The sequence below is a fragment of the Oreochromis niloticus genome, linkage group LG13, assembly GCF_001858045.2.
Source record: "Oreochromis niloticus isolate F11D_XX linkage group LG13, O_niloticus_UMD_NMBU, whole genome shotgun sequence".
Taxonomy (NCBI): Eukaryota; Metazoa; Chordata; class Actinopteri; order Cichliformes; family Cichlidae; genus Oreochromis; species Oreochromis niloticus.
The window spans coordinates 29,939,506-29,953,000 of record NC_031978.2 but is presented as its reverse complement, the minus strand read 5'-3'; the positions used below and the strand labels follow the sequence as shown (position 1 = coordinate 29,953,000).

The 13,495-nt window shown below is 39.8% G+C and overlaps 1 long non-coding RNA gene across 6 annotated transcripts in view; it reads left to right on the top strand.

Moving 5' to 3' along the window:
- The window catches only part of LOC106098758 (uncharacterized), a 462,577-nt gene that overhangs the window by 166,387 nt on the left and 282,695 nt on the right, over positions 1-13,495 (top strand). The window contains exon 6 of one of the 6 annotated variants that reach the window (XR_003213591.1): positions 8,629-8,787. The exons of the other annotated variants lie outside the window; for them this stretch is intronic. This is a non-coding gene — a long non-coding RNA (uncharacterized LOC106098758). The remainder of the gene's footprint in view (positions 1-8,628; positions 8,788-13,495) is intronic. 6 annotated transcript variants of the gene reach the window in all.

Sequence of the window (13,495 nt, the reverse complement as noted above, 5' to 3'; positions counted from 1 at the left end):
GGAAACACCAAGATCTGATACAAAACAAGATAACTTGTTTTGTGAGGTCTGATCTCTCTTCCACGGAGTCAAATACTGGCGCCCTGCGACAGATACTGGTATATGCCTCAAAAGCATCCTTTGGTGTTAATGCTGAGTTTATTGAGATCTGTCACTCCTACCTACTCACATATGGTTATTTGTCTAACAACACCCTGTTTTCTCACTTTTCAGCATGTTGTGATGAGAAATATTTTGTTTGGAAAAACTAGCAAGTAAACAGAAATGTAAAAAGCAAGTGAAAATGAAAAAAGTGGGAAATCTTCTCACGCAAGGCATAAACTATGGCTGACAAACTTGTGACTTACACCCTTTAATGTGGCCTGTTTCGTTCTCTATAAGAGGACTGATATCACTTGGAATCAAGGCATGTATTGGAAAGACCAACTTGTGCATATATTTGACAGAATGACTGTGTTTAACATCTAAGGATGAAGATGCATTGAACAGAATGGCAATAGAAATTTATTCCAACCACAAGACCGACTAGCATCTCATGGTAGAGAGAGAAGACAGCTTACAAATCTTGATGAGGTGGCTGTAGCTCAGGAGGTAGAGCAGGTCATCTACTAATCGGACGGAAGGTGGATCCATCCCTGGCTGCTCCAGTCTTCATGCCAAACATCCTTGAGCAAGATACTAACCCCAAGTTGTTCTGTGATGCATCCATCTGTGTGAATGTTAGATAGAAAACATTTAAGCATAGGAGGGGAAAAGTACTTTTGAGTTTGGAGGTAGTGAAGAATATTTGATAATAATAATAAATTTGATAACAACTGAGGCTCGTTGGAAGATAACCTTTCTCTGGACATCACCAATGTCATCTCAGTGAGCCCATCATCTGTTACGAACCAATTACTTGTGAAAGCCGGCAACAAAATGGTGATTGGTTAAATATTAATAAATCCAACTTAGCATTTTCACTGCTCTCACATTTTTTTTTAAATGGTGATGATGATGATGCCTGAGTTGATATTTTGGAATTTCCTCTTTCTGTAAGATGTCAACAACTATAAGGACATAATGAACAATTGTGTTCTCTACAGACTGAGAAAAAGCTGGGGGAAATGTTAAAATCTTGCTCTCCCCATCACCAAACAAAAACAACGTGAAATATTCAGGCAAAAAATAATGAATACCTCTGGTCATAGAATTAAAGAGTGAATGGCTGTGATGATGTGAAGATTATGTGAATTCTCAAATCAAATGCTGCCAGAAATGGCAACACGAGAATATCTAAATAATCTAATAGATTTGTTTTATCCACGTAGTAAACAAACATTTATTAAAAAACTAGATGGTGTCCTTGCACTGGCCTTGCAGTTCTTTTTTCATAAGCTTTTTCATTCAATTCTGCCAAATAGGCCAAAATTCCTCAAAGAGGTTAGTGTCTATCTAACTAGTCCCTTACCCCTCAGTTGTCATACACAGGGTTAAACTGGAGGTTAGAAAGATTAAACTAATTCCAATCGTCTCATCTTACCCTCTGCAAGTAAGTATAAGCATAAAGAGTAGAGGTGTTCTTTTTAAAACTATAATTCATCATGCTTTGGTTGCCAAGAACAGACATTATAAGAAAACAAATGAAATGTATTGCACGTACTTTCAGTATGAATGTCTCTGTTTGATAAAAATGTCTTCCTTGCAGCATTATAGTTGTTACTACTGCAAATTAGTTGTTTATGAACATCATTCTCGGCAGACAGGCTTGAAATATGCATGCGTGTGGGTATATCTGTGACCATGTGTGTGCATCTGCTGCACATTACTCACACTCCTTTCTCCAAACCTCGTTTTCTCCTTTTAGTCTTCCTCAAAAAAACTCTGACACACACTGTCTCTTCCACTTTCACTGTTTATGTCACACAAACACAGCCCCCCTTCACACACACATACACACACACCACCACCACCACCCGCCAAAACACACACATACACACGTTCTTGCGGAGATGCTTCAGCTTGATCGTTATCCAACAGCGTCATCAATTATTAGGTCTGGTTTATGAAACCCCAGTGCAACTCGCCACCAAACACACTGTGTGTATTGCTTTTCATAGTGGACACTGATCCTTGAGATTTTTTTCTTTTTGGTTGCTTTGTCTTGAATGAAGGTTGCATCAGTTTACATCAGCAGCAGACAGTGGCGGGCTGGACCCCCCCACCACCACCACCAAGCTGTGAGGGCAGTTTCAGTGTTCAGATCGTCACTCTACATGTAGTGCTTTTACAGTTCCTTACTCTAAATGGTGAATTAAGTTCAATGAAAATGTACTTTTAACCTCATGTGAGCTCGAGTGAAACCCTGAGGTCCTCGGGTTGCTCCCTGTGAGGGGTGAGTTCAGAGAGGAGTTAAAACAGGCCCATAGATGGGTGGTGGGGGGACTGAAGGTGTGTCTCTGTAACACATGATTTGAATTCTTAACCATAAAGGAAAAAAAAGCATAACAGAAAAGCTGTTAGACCCAACTTTGTCCACTCTGGTCTCACAGAATAGTGTTAAATAGATTAAAAGATAAGATTAAATAGAAAAATTAGAAATATTACCTCTCAGAACATTACAATATTTCCTTGGTTTTAATCATAGAGGCCTACAGACTGATGGGCACCCGTGTGGCCAGCAGAGATGGGCAGTAAACTTCCAAGCAAGCACCGGCACACCTGCACCAGGGTAAACCTCCGCCTAACCCACTCCTGCTTTACAGGTGAAAATAGAGCAACAGGACCGCTAGTCTTTGATTTTATTTATTTTCTGCTGTGTTTTACTTGCATCTATTTGAAAGAGTGAGTGTAAACACAAAAAAATATTTTATTTTATATGCTGGAATGTGCAGAAAATAGGTTTAAATGTTAAACAAATTTCTTCCAGTCAGAGAATGTTGCATATAATTAAATTTTTGCTTGATGCATAAAGTTAAAAGATTTAAAGTTTAAAGTTTTAAAAAGAGACTTTTCCATTTGATTACATTTTGTATGATGGATTATGCAGAAAAAGTAGAATTGGGCTGAAAGATCTATCGCTTTATCTATTCAGGTTGTAAATCGTGTTTTTAAAAAGTAACTAAGTAACTAAGTAATTAATTACTTTTGAAAATAAGTAATCAGTAAAGTAATGGGATTACTTTTTTGGGGAAGTAATCAGTAATTAGTTACTGATTACTTTTTTCAAGTAACTTGACCAACACTGGTGGCCAGTAAGGGAAAAGGTGGTTCCTGGAAATTGCTTACATTTGCTGTGAAACGGATTGCTGAACCCCCAGTCACAAAGGCCTAGAGGCTGACCAGTGAACATCATAACCAACAGTTGCTACTATTAAATGTGTTACCTAGCCAGTTTGTGGCTGGGGGAGGTTGTTTGCTGCTTTGGTTGTATGGAGCAGTGTTTCCCAACCTTTTGGAGCCACGGTACATATTTCACATTAGAAAAATCACACGGCACACTGCCAAACAAAAATGTCACAAAAAGCATATTGATCATTTTTTCCCGCGCACCAGGTATAGCGGAATTGGTTCGGTTTGGCCCCAGTATACCTTTTTTGATTTCTTCTGGCCACTACTCATGCTAGGGCCTTAACATGGGTCGGATTTTTCTCCAGGACCCAGGTCAGATTGACAACTCTATTGCTATTACGTCATCTCACTCACAGCATGACTATTATGTAATTTCTTCTTCATCTTCTTCTGTTTTACTGGCAATTGACAACCCATTTAATTAGAGCAGGTAGTTGTACTGCCCTCTAGTGGAAGAGAATGTAATTGTTCTGCCGGTTACTCACACCGATTGCTTAGAGTACTAATCAGGTGGAACCAAATAATCTTCAATGGCACACCTGATCATTTCTCATGGCACACCTATGTGCCGCGGCACAGTGGTTGGGACACACTGGTATAGGCGTATAGAAAACCTCCTCAAGATTGCTGCTGTTGCTATGTATAGAATATGCTCACTTGTCTTCCAAACTACTCGCTGAGCAGTAGTGAACCTGTGTGAATGTGATACAAACCCAATGTGTTGTTTTCAGTGATAAAGAAAACTCAATTTTCCACTGACATTCCGTGGTTGTCCAGACCAAAATACTAATTTTTGCTCTACAAGGGCCTGATATCCACTTACGAGGACATTATACTGCCACTCTTCTATCAAAATTTTAAACAAATATCCTCATATGTGGCTCTCATTTTTCTTAAAAACAAAAATCAGGTAAAAAAAAAAAATCTGGTAATTCTTTGTTTTTACATTCATTGGGTCCCAATATGCCCCAATATCAAAGATAAATTAAAAATATATGCCATGGAAGAGCTTGGGTCTTAGGAGGTTAAAACTGAAATTTTATTTAAGTACAGAAGATCTGAATAATTTCAGAGTTATAACCCATAATGATCAAAACTAAAACTGGAAATATTTTGGGTGAAATGTATATCGAAATACAAATATAAATAATATATAAATGGATATAAATATAAATTAATATATATATTTAGAAATACTGAAATGTATCCAATGTAATCACTACAAGAATTTATTGAGAAAAAGCGAAATACATTGGAGCAGGAAAGGGTTGAAAAGAAGAGAAAGGTGGTCATGCTTTAGCCAGGAAAAAATGTTATAGGGAAGTAAATCAGAAGAACTCTTTATTAACCCATCATAGCATTTTTTTTTCTGTAACTGTGGCCAAGAAAGGCAGATTTATTTATGTGGCCCATTTCCAACACAGATGAGTAATCATCTGTGCTTTACAGAGGTATTAAAGTAATATTCAAAAATAAATGAAAAAAAGATTAAAATCTACCCAGAATGAATATGCTGTGGAAAAACTCCTCCTCAGGTTGGTCCAACCTACACTCCAAGCCTACTCACGCAGTAGCATGACCTTGGTACAGTCAGGGAATCCAGTGTCTCTTTTAATTTGTTCTATTTTGCTGGCGTGTTTTGGTTCCGGCTGTCCCCTTAGGAGGAAGGTAAGGCAGGGACCACCTTCATCCACTCGTTAAGGCAACTATTTAAACAGCCAATCACATGCAAGCAACTGATTGCTTTTAAGAATGGTCAAAAATACCTGCTAAAGTACAATCTGAGCTTCAGAATGAGCGGTAGTTCTCTAACTGAAAATGCTTTACTGATCTCAGAGTTCAGAAGAGAATGACAAGACTACATCAAGCTGATAGGAAGGCATCAGTAACTCAAAGGTATGCAGAAGAACAGCTCTGAATGCACAATACAGGGAACCTTGAAGCAGATGAGCTACAGCAGAAGACGACCCAACCAGACATGACTCCCTGCACCAAAATTAGAAAGTAGAAGACGATGAAAAACAGTGGAGATTTCTTCTGCCACCTTTGAATGGTAGCGTCAGAATTTGGTGAATCCAGCATTGTACCATGGGGGGACATTATCATTATCTCAGTGTACTGATCTTCTGATCAAGCACATCTCTTTCTTTACAACAGTGCACTTCAGCTCTTCCTACAAACCCAAACTCACTCCCTGTGTAGTTCAACTCATGCTAAGATGAAACAGCCATTGGTCAGCAAGGTCTAGGAATAAATTCATAAACGTTTTCTTTGGTGAACCTGAGGAAGGATCATCCCATCAACAGTTACTTTTGTTTCCCTGCAAGCGAGATATTCTCTCACTTGTTCTCTTGTTGGTGGTCAGCGGACACTGGCTCTCTATTGTCCTCCCCCTGAGTATCACACCCCGGTGTGGGCCAAACTCAACAACAGCAAACCGAGTGACCACCATCAACCTCACTTGTATTTTCCCATTTATTTATTTGTTTATCATTTGAATCATGTTCAATATTTAAGAATGTCCTTGTACAAAAATGAATGCATCATGTTTTTTAGGTCAGTTAAAAACTATACTAAATATTCAAGCATAAAACAGTGAAATTCATAATACTGCTGAAAGAACATCCTTCAAGAGACTTGCATGAAGATCTGGTCACAAATAGCAGCCCAACCTTATTAAGATACTGTATGGACTTTAGTTCGACACCCTCACTTTTGATTGTTGGTAGGAAGCATTAGGGAAAGCACAAGTCTTTTGCTTACAGTAGATCATTGTGGAAAAATAATTAAATGACTTTTAGTTTGGGTTATATATATTTACAATGATTATTAAAAGTGCTATTATTGCTATAAAAACATTGACAGTAACTTTATTACTAATTGTAATACTAACAAAAGTGGTAAGACTGATTATAAATGCAATGATGGGGGGATAGCATATACCAAATTTTAGCAGTCAGTGGAGACAAAGCTGAATAAAACATTTCTGTCTGACAGTGTAATGAACACAGTGGCTTGTGGGGACTGTAAAAAAAAGTTCTATTTTCATTTTCAACCTCCATCAAATTCTCATCATAATTATGTCAATATCCCTCCAAATGCAAACACTTCCAATCCTGACAGAAAGTAATATGGTGAAAGGCCATTAAAAATGAACCCCCCAAACACACACACGCACATGCTCACACACACACGCATATGCACAGCAATCACCTCCTAACTTGCCCCCGCCCTCCACCCAATAAAACTTTTGGCAGGCCTGAGCTGTTGTAATTGGCAGCCGGCTTGCCGTGCCGATAGACTCCCCTCAGTCCTACGGGTCAAGAGTAATTTACTGAGCTGCTAAACGCCACTAGTTTCTCTCCCTTTCTCTCTTTCTACCCAGTCCAATCTCCCTTACCCTCAGCCCCCTCTCCCCCTCATCCCAGCATTCATATTGGAATTCCCATCCAGGCTGTATTACAAGCCGAGATGATGGCTTAATCCCTTGTTAATTAGGGACAACATCTCCAGCAGCTGAGGCTAAAGCGGAGAGTGGCAGAGGCTCCAGAGACATGAGGGCTCTGGCCGAGCTTGTGGCCCAGTCAGGAAAGCCTGGCTCATGCTCAAAGAGCATGGGGGGTGGGGGGGGGGCGTGTTGGATGTTACGCTGGATGAGGATTGAAAAGGGCTCCTGTCTAATCCTCACTGATGGCTCTTCTAGGCTAATGGAGCCTGGACAACTGGCCAACCGGATGCTGCTGCTGGCGCTGCGCTTGCCCACTCCACTCCACTTCAGTGGGTCAGGTGCATTGTGGTTTCACTGAGAATCTAGTTAGAAGGCTCCATTATTCGTTTGGCTGATGAGCACCAAACAAAATGCCTTTTTATTGGGATTTGTTTGGCCATACTCAGATTGCCAGGTTTTCCAGATTTGTGTGTGTGTGTGTGTGTGTGCGTGTGTGTGTGTGTGTGTGTGTGTGTGTGTGTGTGCACCTTCCCTTGTGGCCACTTGAGATTGCTCCAAAAGTGAGTCAGTCCCCATAAACAACCATATTAAAGTGAGAAACTTAAAACATTAAAAGCATATTTATAGCCTGGTGCAAAAAAAAATGTCTCAGATCATTGTTTCCACCTTTATTACAATAGTGTGTTGGCTGGGTTGGGTAAGGTTGTGATTATTTTGATTGACATATATGTTAGGTAGATAGGTCCCACAAGTAAATTGTTTTGGGCCATTTTAATTTAAATATCAAAAAAAAATATTTTGTCTATCTATGCCTGTGCGTGTGCTAACTTAACCTGCTAACCAATATTGCTTTGTTCGACTCAGCTAATAACTTACCTGTAATCCAAATATAGTAACTTCTGACTCCAAATCCACCTTGTGTTAAAGTTTAAAGTTAGGAACATGGTCTGCTGTCTGGTCTTAACTATATTATAACTGGAGTTACAAAACTGGACCTATTTACTGTGTTTGTGCTGTTGGTGCCTTTTGGAGGCCTTGTATTTTTTTTAAGTTATTTGACTGAAAATATGTCTTGCTAGGTATGAGAACATTAAAGTTTGTGCTTTGAAATTGTAGTATTTGTTGATCTGTGTCTTTGCACCAATTATGGAGCTATCCTATATCCTGAGCTGATAACTTAGCACTTTGCCTGTCCTTGGGAGATGTTTTGGGCTCAAAAAACCCAACATGAAAGCAGCCAAAATTCTATTTGCATCCTTCGGCTGCTTCTTTTATAATTCTTGCAGGTTAAAAATGTGGAGTTCAGAAGGCATGTGGCAATGTCATGGCTATGTTGGTCTTTTTATATGGCCTGGGATTCACACAGTCAAATTATGGTTATGTATTTTATGGTAGCAAAAAGCAAGTATTGATAGCATAACTCAGTTTTTCATTGTCTCCAGGAAATTAATGCAAGTAATTTAAATGTCCTCTGAAGTCACAGATATGTGACTGGTGTGTGTGTGTGTGTGTGTGTGTGTGTGTGTTTGTGTGCATTTTTATGAGTATTTGTTCATCACCTCATCTGCTTTTCTTGACAGCTATGGATCATATTTCCCATGGTGTGCACAAAGCCTGAGCACCATTCAGGCAAACAAACAAACAAACTTAATCCCAGTCATAAGCATCTCTACACTGTGTTTTCTTGTGTAAAATTGTCTTGTGTAAAACTGTCTGAGGGCGGAATTTGCAGGTAAATGAAGGGAGAAACAGCAGGAGTGGGGGGGTGGGTATTGCTGAGAGTCAGCAGCATGAAAAATGAGGGGTAAAAAGGCGGATGAAAAGTGCATCTTCTTACGTTTCCTTTTCAGGTGGCAACAAAAGCCCATTTATTTGGGCCCGCATTTCCACTGGCAAAGTGTTGGAGTGTACTGTTAGCGGAGTGCATTATAAATACAGCCAGGCTTGCCGCTGTCCCCCCTCCTCCTCTCCCCGGAAGGCCCAGGCTCCTGTGGAGCTCCAAACACTAGGTAATTATCCAGCACCACACCGCCTGCTGCTTCACTACCTGTGTGTCCAGCACCACTAGAGAGAAGGATGGATGGAAGGGGTGGGGGAGAGAGACAGAGAGGGACAGATGGAAATGGAGAGGGATCAAGGCAGAGGGACAGAAAACTGTGTGTCTGTGTGAATGTAGTAGGTAATACTGAGGAGAGAAGGAAAATGTGGAAATGTTTGATGCTTCTTTTTAAAGTATCAAACACAGGATGTGAGTCAACAAATGTACAGTACAGTGGGGAAAAAACACACAATGCACATGCAGAGAAAAAGCCTGTTAGCAGTTATGCTGCCTACTCATGAACTGTTTCAAAAATCATTGCAGAAGTTAACACAGAGAACACTTGTTCATTCCATGGAATATTTTGTTTTATGTTGACACCAGTGTTAGTGTCAACTTAGCGACTTTGTCGCTATATTTAGCGAGTTTTCAGACCCCCTTAGCGACTTTTTTTCTAAAAAGCGACTAGCGACAAATCTGGCGACTTTTTCTGGTGTTATTGGAGACTTATTTATGACGACTTTTTGACGTGAAAACGCCTATCGCTCTTACTCTCAACAAGCAGCGGTGCTGCGGTGGGCACCTCACCTGTGCCAAAGCGCTCACAGGCGGAGGATAGTCCTCCCCCAGCTGCTATCAGGGCAGGAGATGTACACCCCTATGCATCCGAATCGCACATGAGCGAAGCCGCTGCTCCCGCACTGACTGTAATGCAGTCAGTTCTTCTTTTACTGTTATGTTGTTTTGTGGATCACAAGGTTTAAAACTACTAATAAACACACACACACACACACACACAGAAAGTAACTCCCCCAGAGTGCCAATTTCAGGTCACTTTTGCCGGTCCAAGCCCGGATAAAGGAGCAGGATTGGAATTGTGACATTAAAAAACAATAATTGCTAAAAGAAATTTAATTTGTAGTTCTAAATAAATTTTAAATGCATTTAGGACGTTTTTTACTCACTTTATGTCTCTTCCACAATGTTATTTCTCTCTCCAACAAGGTAGGTTACAGTTACATTAGCATGACCAATTATGCAAATTAGGTGATGACGTCATTTAGCGACTTCTAGCGACTTTTAGGACAGCCAATAGCGATTTTCCTTACTGAGGAATTGGCAACACTGGTTGACACTAGGGCTGGGCCATATTATACCGTTCACGGTAATACCGGTACAATGTTAGGCAACGATAAGAAAATGAAATATCACGATAGAATATAGGTAAAATGCGCATGCGCAGTGCCTTTGTTTTCATACGCACATGGCCGAAAAAGCACGGCAGCAACGGAGAATGAGAAGGGGGAAAGTGGATTGTTGAGTGAAACGGATGAACCAGAATTGGTTTGTAAAAATGGTGCAACTTCAGTGATCTGGAACTGGTTTGGTGTTTGTCCGTCAGATACACACAAAGCACTTTTTTTTTTGTAGAACATGCAAGCGGGCCGTCGTTATTGCCGTATTTGTGCTCGTAAATCTGGGAGTAACCTGGGTCCTAAACTCCTTCCCCTTCAGGTCCCAAAGTCAAACGAACACTGCAGCATCACTGAGAGTTAAAAACTGTCTAAATTCTTTCATCTTTAATAAAACGATCAGCATTGCTGCTTTACCAGGTGTAACTATGAAGTTTAACATCCAGGCATCCATGAAAACAGAATTTATTACATTTAACGGAGTTAGAAGTTAGCAGGAAGTATGTCTGTGAAGGTTCTCAGTCATTCAGGTCATCGTACACTAAGGAGCTTGGAAAGAAAAGCGTCTGGACTTCTTGAGTTGCTTGAAAACGTTTCACCTCTCATCCGAGAAGCTTCTTCAGTTCTAAGGATCAGTGGTGGAGAGTCCCAGATTTAAACCTAGTGGGAGTTTCCCCCCCAAAGGGGGACAAAGGACCCCCTGATGATCCTCTACCTAATCACATGAGCCAAGCGGGTGTGGGTCCTAATCAGCCAGGGTTTCGGTTAGCAGGAAGTTAGCGGAAGTTAGCTCGCTAGTTTCGCTAGTTACCTAAGCATGATATAGCATGTTCTGACTGAGAGATTTCTGAAAAAATTCAAACGTACAGCTCTCCTATCACTTCCAACATAAATGAAGACAGGAAACTAAACAGCAGTGACGTTTGTAGGGTTACTGAAGTTGGACTAGTTGGTATATAACGATATGCTACGTGATCGCTAGCGACACAGCTATGTTAGCATAACATAAACAGTGAAGCTGCAGGATGAACGCTAAGTTTTTTTCCACTCGATAAAAGTTAATGTGAAAGTTCCTGATGGTTATAGACAAATGCAATCGCATGGCAGGATGCTGTAAACGGACCAAACTTCAGTCAGGAGAACAACTGAGATAATCCATCCACAATACGAGGTTAGTCATTAATATATTGCGACAACATGGGAATAGAGGAGCTGTGATAGAATACAGCATTAATGAATCAATGGTACAGAAGTGGAGGTAGCAAGAAGAATGAGTTGAATAAAGTTTGATTTATCTGACTGCTTTGTTTCGCTTAATGTGCCTTATAATCCCGTGCACCTTATGGTCTGAAAAATACGTATTTGACTTTTTTATTTGGCACACTGCAGTTTAATGTTGCAAAGCACCTCTTTTTAACTTCAGTGGATATTATACATGGTTATACTCAGGATATGTCAGCCCATTTCTACTGGAAATGCCTTTTGGTTAAACTTTCAGCAAGGAATTTGCATTTGCACTGTTAAATTTTTATATAGCTGTAATGCACATAAAAAAAACAGCTGCTTGTTTAAGTGAAAATAAATGGATGGGGGGTTTTTTTGCGCTAGTAAAGTTGTGGAGTATTTTGTCTCGCAGAAATTATATCGTCAGTTATATCGTTATCATAAATTTTCAAATATATATCGTGATATATATTTTTGGCCATATCGCCCTGCTCTAGTTGACACGATTCCATTACATAATTTCTGCAGGTCTCTTATAGCCACACCTTTTAGTAAAGTGTATGCCCAGTTTATGTGAATGTCCTTTTCACACAGAGAGATTTCAAAAGAAAGAACTTGAAGCAAATGTGCAGATCTGTCTCTCTTCCCTCACCACCAGCTGGTGGTGCAGCAGATAGCTGCCTCTCCCTGAGCCTGGTTCTACCATAGCTTTCTTCCTGTTAAAAGTTTTTCCTTTCCACTGTTGCCAAGTGGGGGCTGTCTGATTGTTGGGGTCAACTATTGTACGTTTTTTACCTTACAATATAAAGCACCTTGAGGCAGTTGTTGTTGTGGCTTGGTGCTATATAATAAAAATGAATTTATCAGAGTTTAATATAGTTAATTCACAAACACAAAAAGAAACCGATATTAATAGCAAATAATACTGCCCTAATAATGAATAAAAAAAACATTTTATTCATGTTATGAATACTGGTGCTATTAATAGCTCTGACCATGTGTAATTATATGATTTCTTTTTGTGACTTATGGAGCTTTTCTGTCTCTCATTTGACTATCTTTCATACTAGTGCCCTGATGCACTTCACATGACAGACTCTGTTCTGGAATTATTAACAAAATATAACGTAGGCCTACTGAAGGAAAATATTAATAGATTGCCAGACAAGGGCCAGATGTTGTGTCCTGGGCTTGATGAGGGCCTGTATGAAGTGGACCTGAGACTAAAGTGATGTGGCCAAACTAAACCTGCATGAAACACATAAAAAACTGCAGATGTAAAGCCAAATACTCCAAGAGTCCCACATTTTTCCAAGAAAGATCTTTTCCACACCACCACCTTAGAAAGCTCACACATGGCAGGATGGGTCCATAGATTATTAACACTGACACCAGTTTCTGCCCCTCCAGTCTCAGTCTCAATGGCAGTTCGTCAGACCAGCCATCAACTGTCCAGTTTTGGTGAGCTTGAGACCTTTGCAAAGTCAGATTTTTGTTCTTGACTGACAGGAGTGGTCTTCTGCTGCTTTAGCCCATCTGCCTTAAGGTTTGACAAGTGCACTCCTCTGCTGTTCGCTGCCACTGTGAAGAGTAATATTTCTGAGCTACTGGTGTCTTTCCATCAGTTCTAAGAAGTCAGCCAGGTGTTTCTGCCCATGAATACCCTATGAGATCATTCAAGTGCACGTCTAACTTCACACCTATTTTAAATGCATATCACTTTCTTCAAAAATATACAGTACATTTAATAAAAAGAACTACAAAACCTTTTGTAGTTCTTGCATATAGTAGTATGAAAAAGTATTTGCCTCCTTCCTGATTTTTTTTCTATATTTGTCACATTTCCATGTTTCAGATCATCAAACAATTTTTAATAGTTCACAAAGACAACACAAGTAAAATAAAAAATGCAGTTCTTAAATAATGATTAAAACTTTGTGTGAACTCATGTGAAAAAGTAATTTAATTTGAAGTAATTAAATCATAGATAAATTGGACCTGCTTATTGCCAGACCTGTTGAATCAAGAAATTACTTAAATAGAAGCTTTCTGACAAAGTGAAGTAGGGTAAAAGATCTAACCCCCCCCCCCAAAAAAACAGCACATTGGGATAAAATCTAAAGAAACAGCCAAGAACAAAGTTATTGACACGTGTCGGTCTAGAAGCCACTTTTAAGGCTTTCAGTGAGCCAAGGTGAGAGCCATTACCGCCGAATGAAGAAATCTAGAAGTGGCTGGTGTGGGATTATAATATTACCTTAT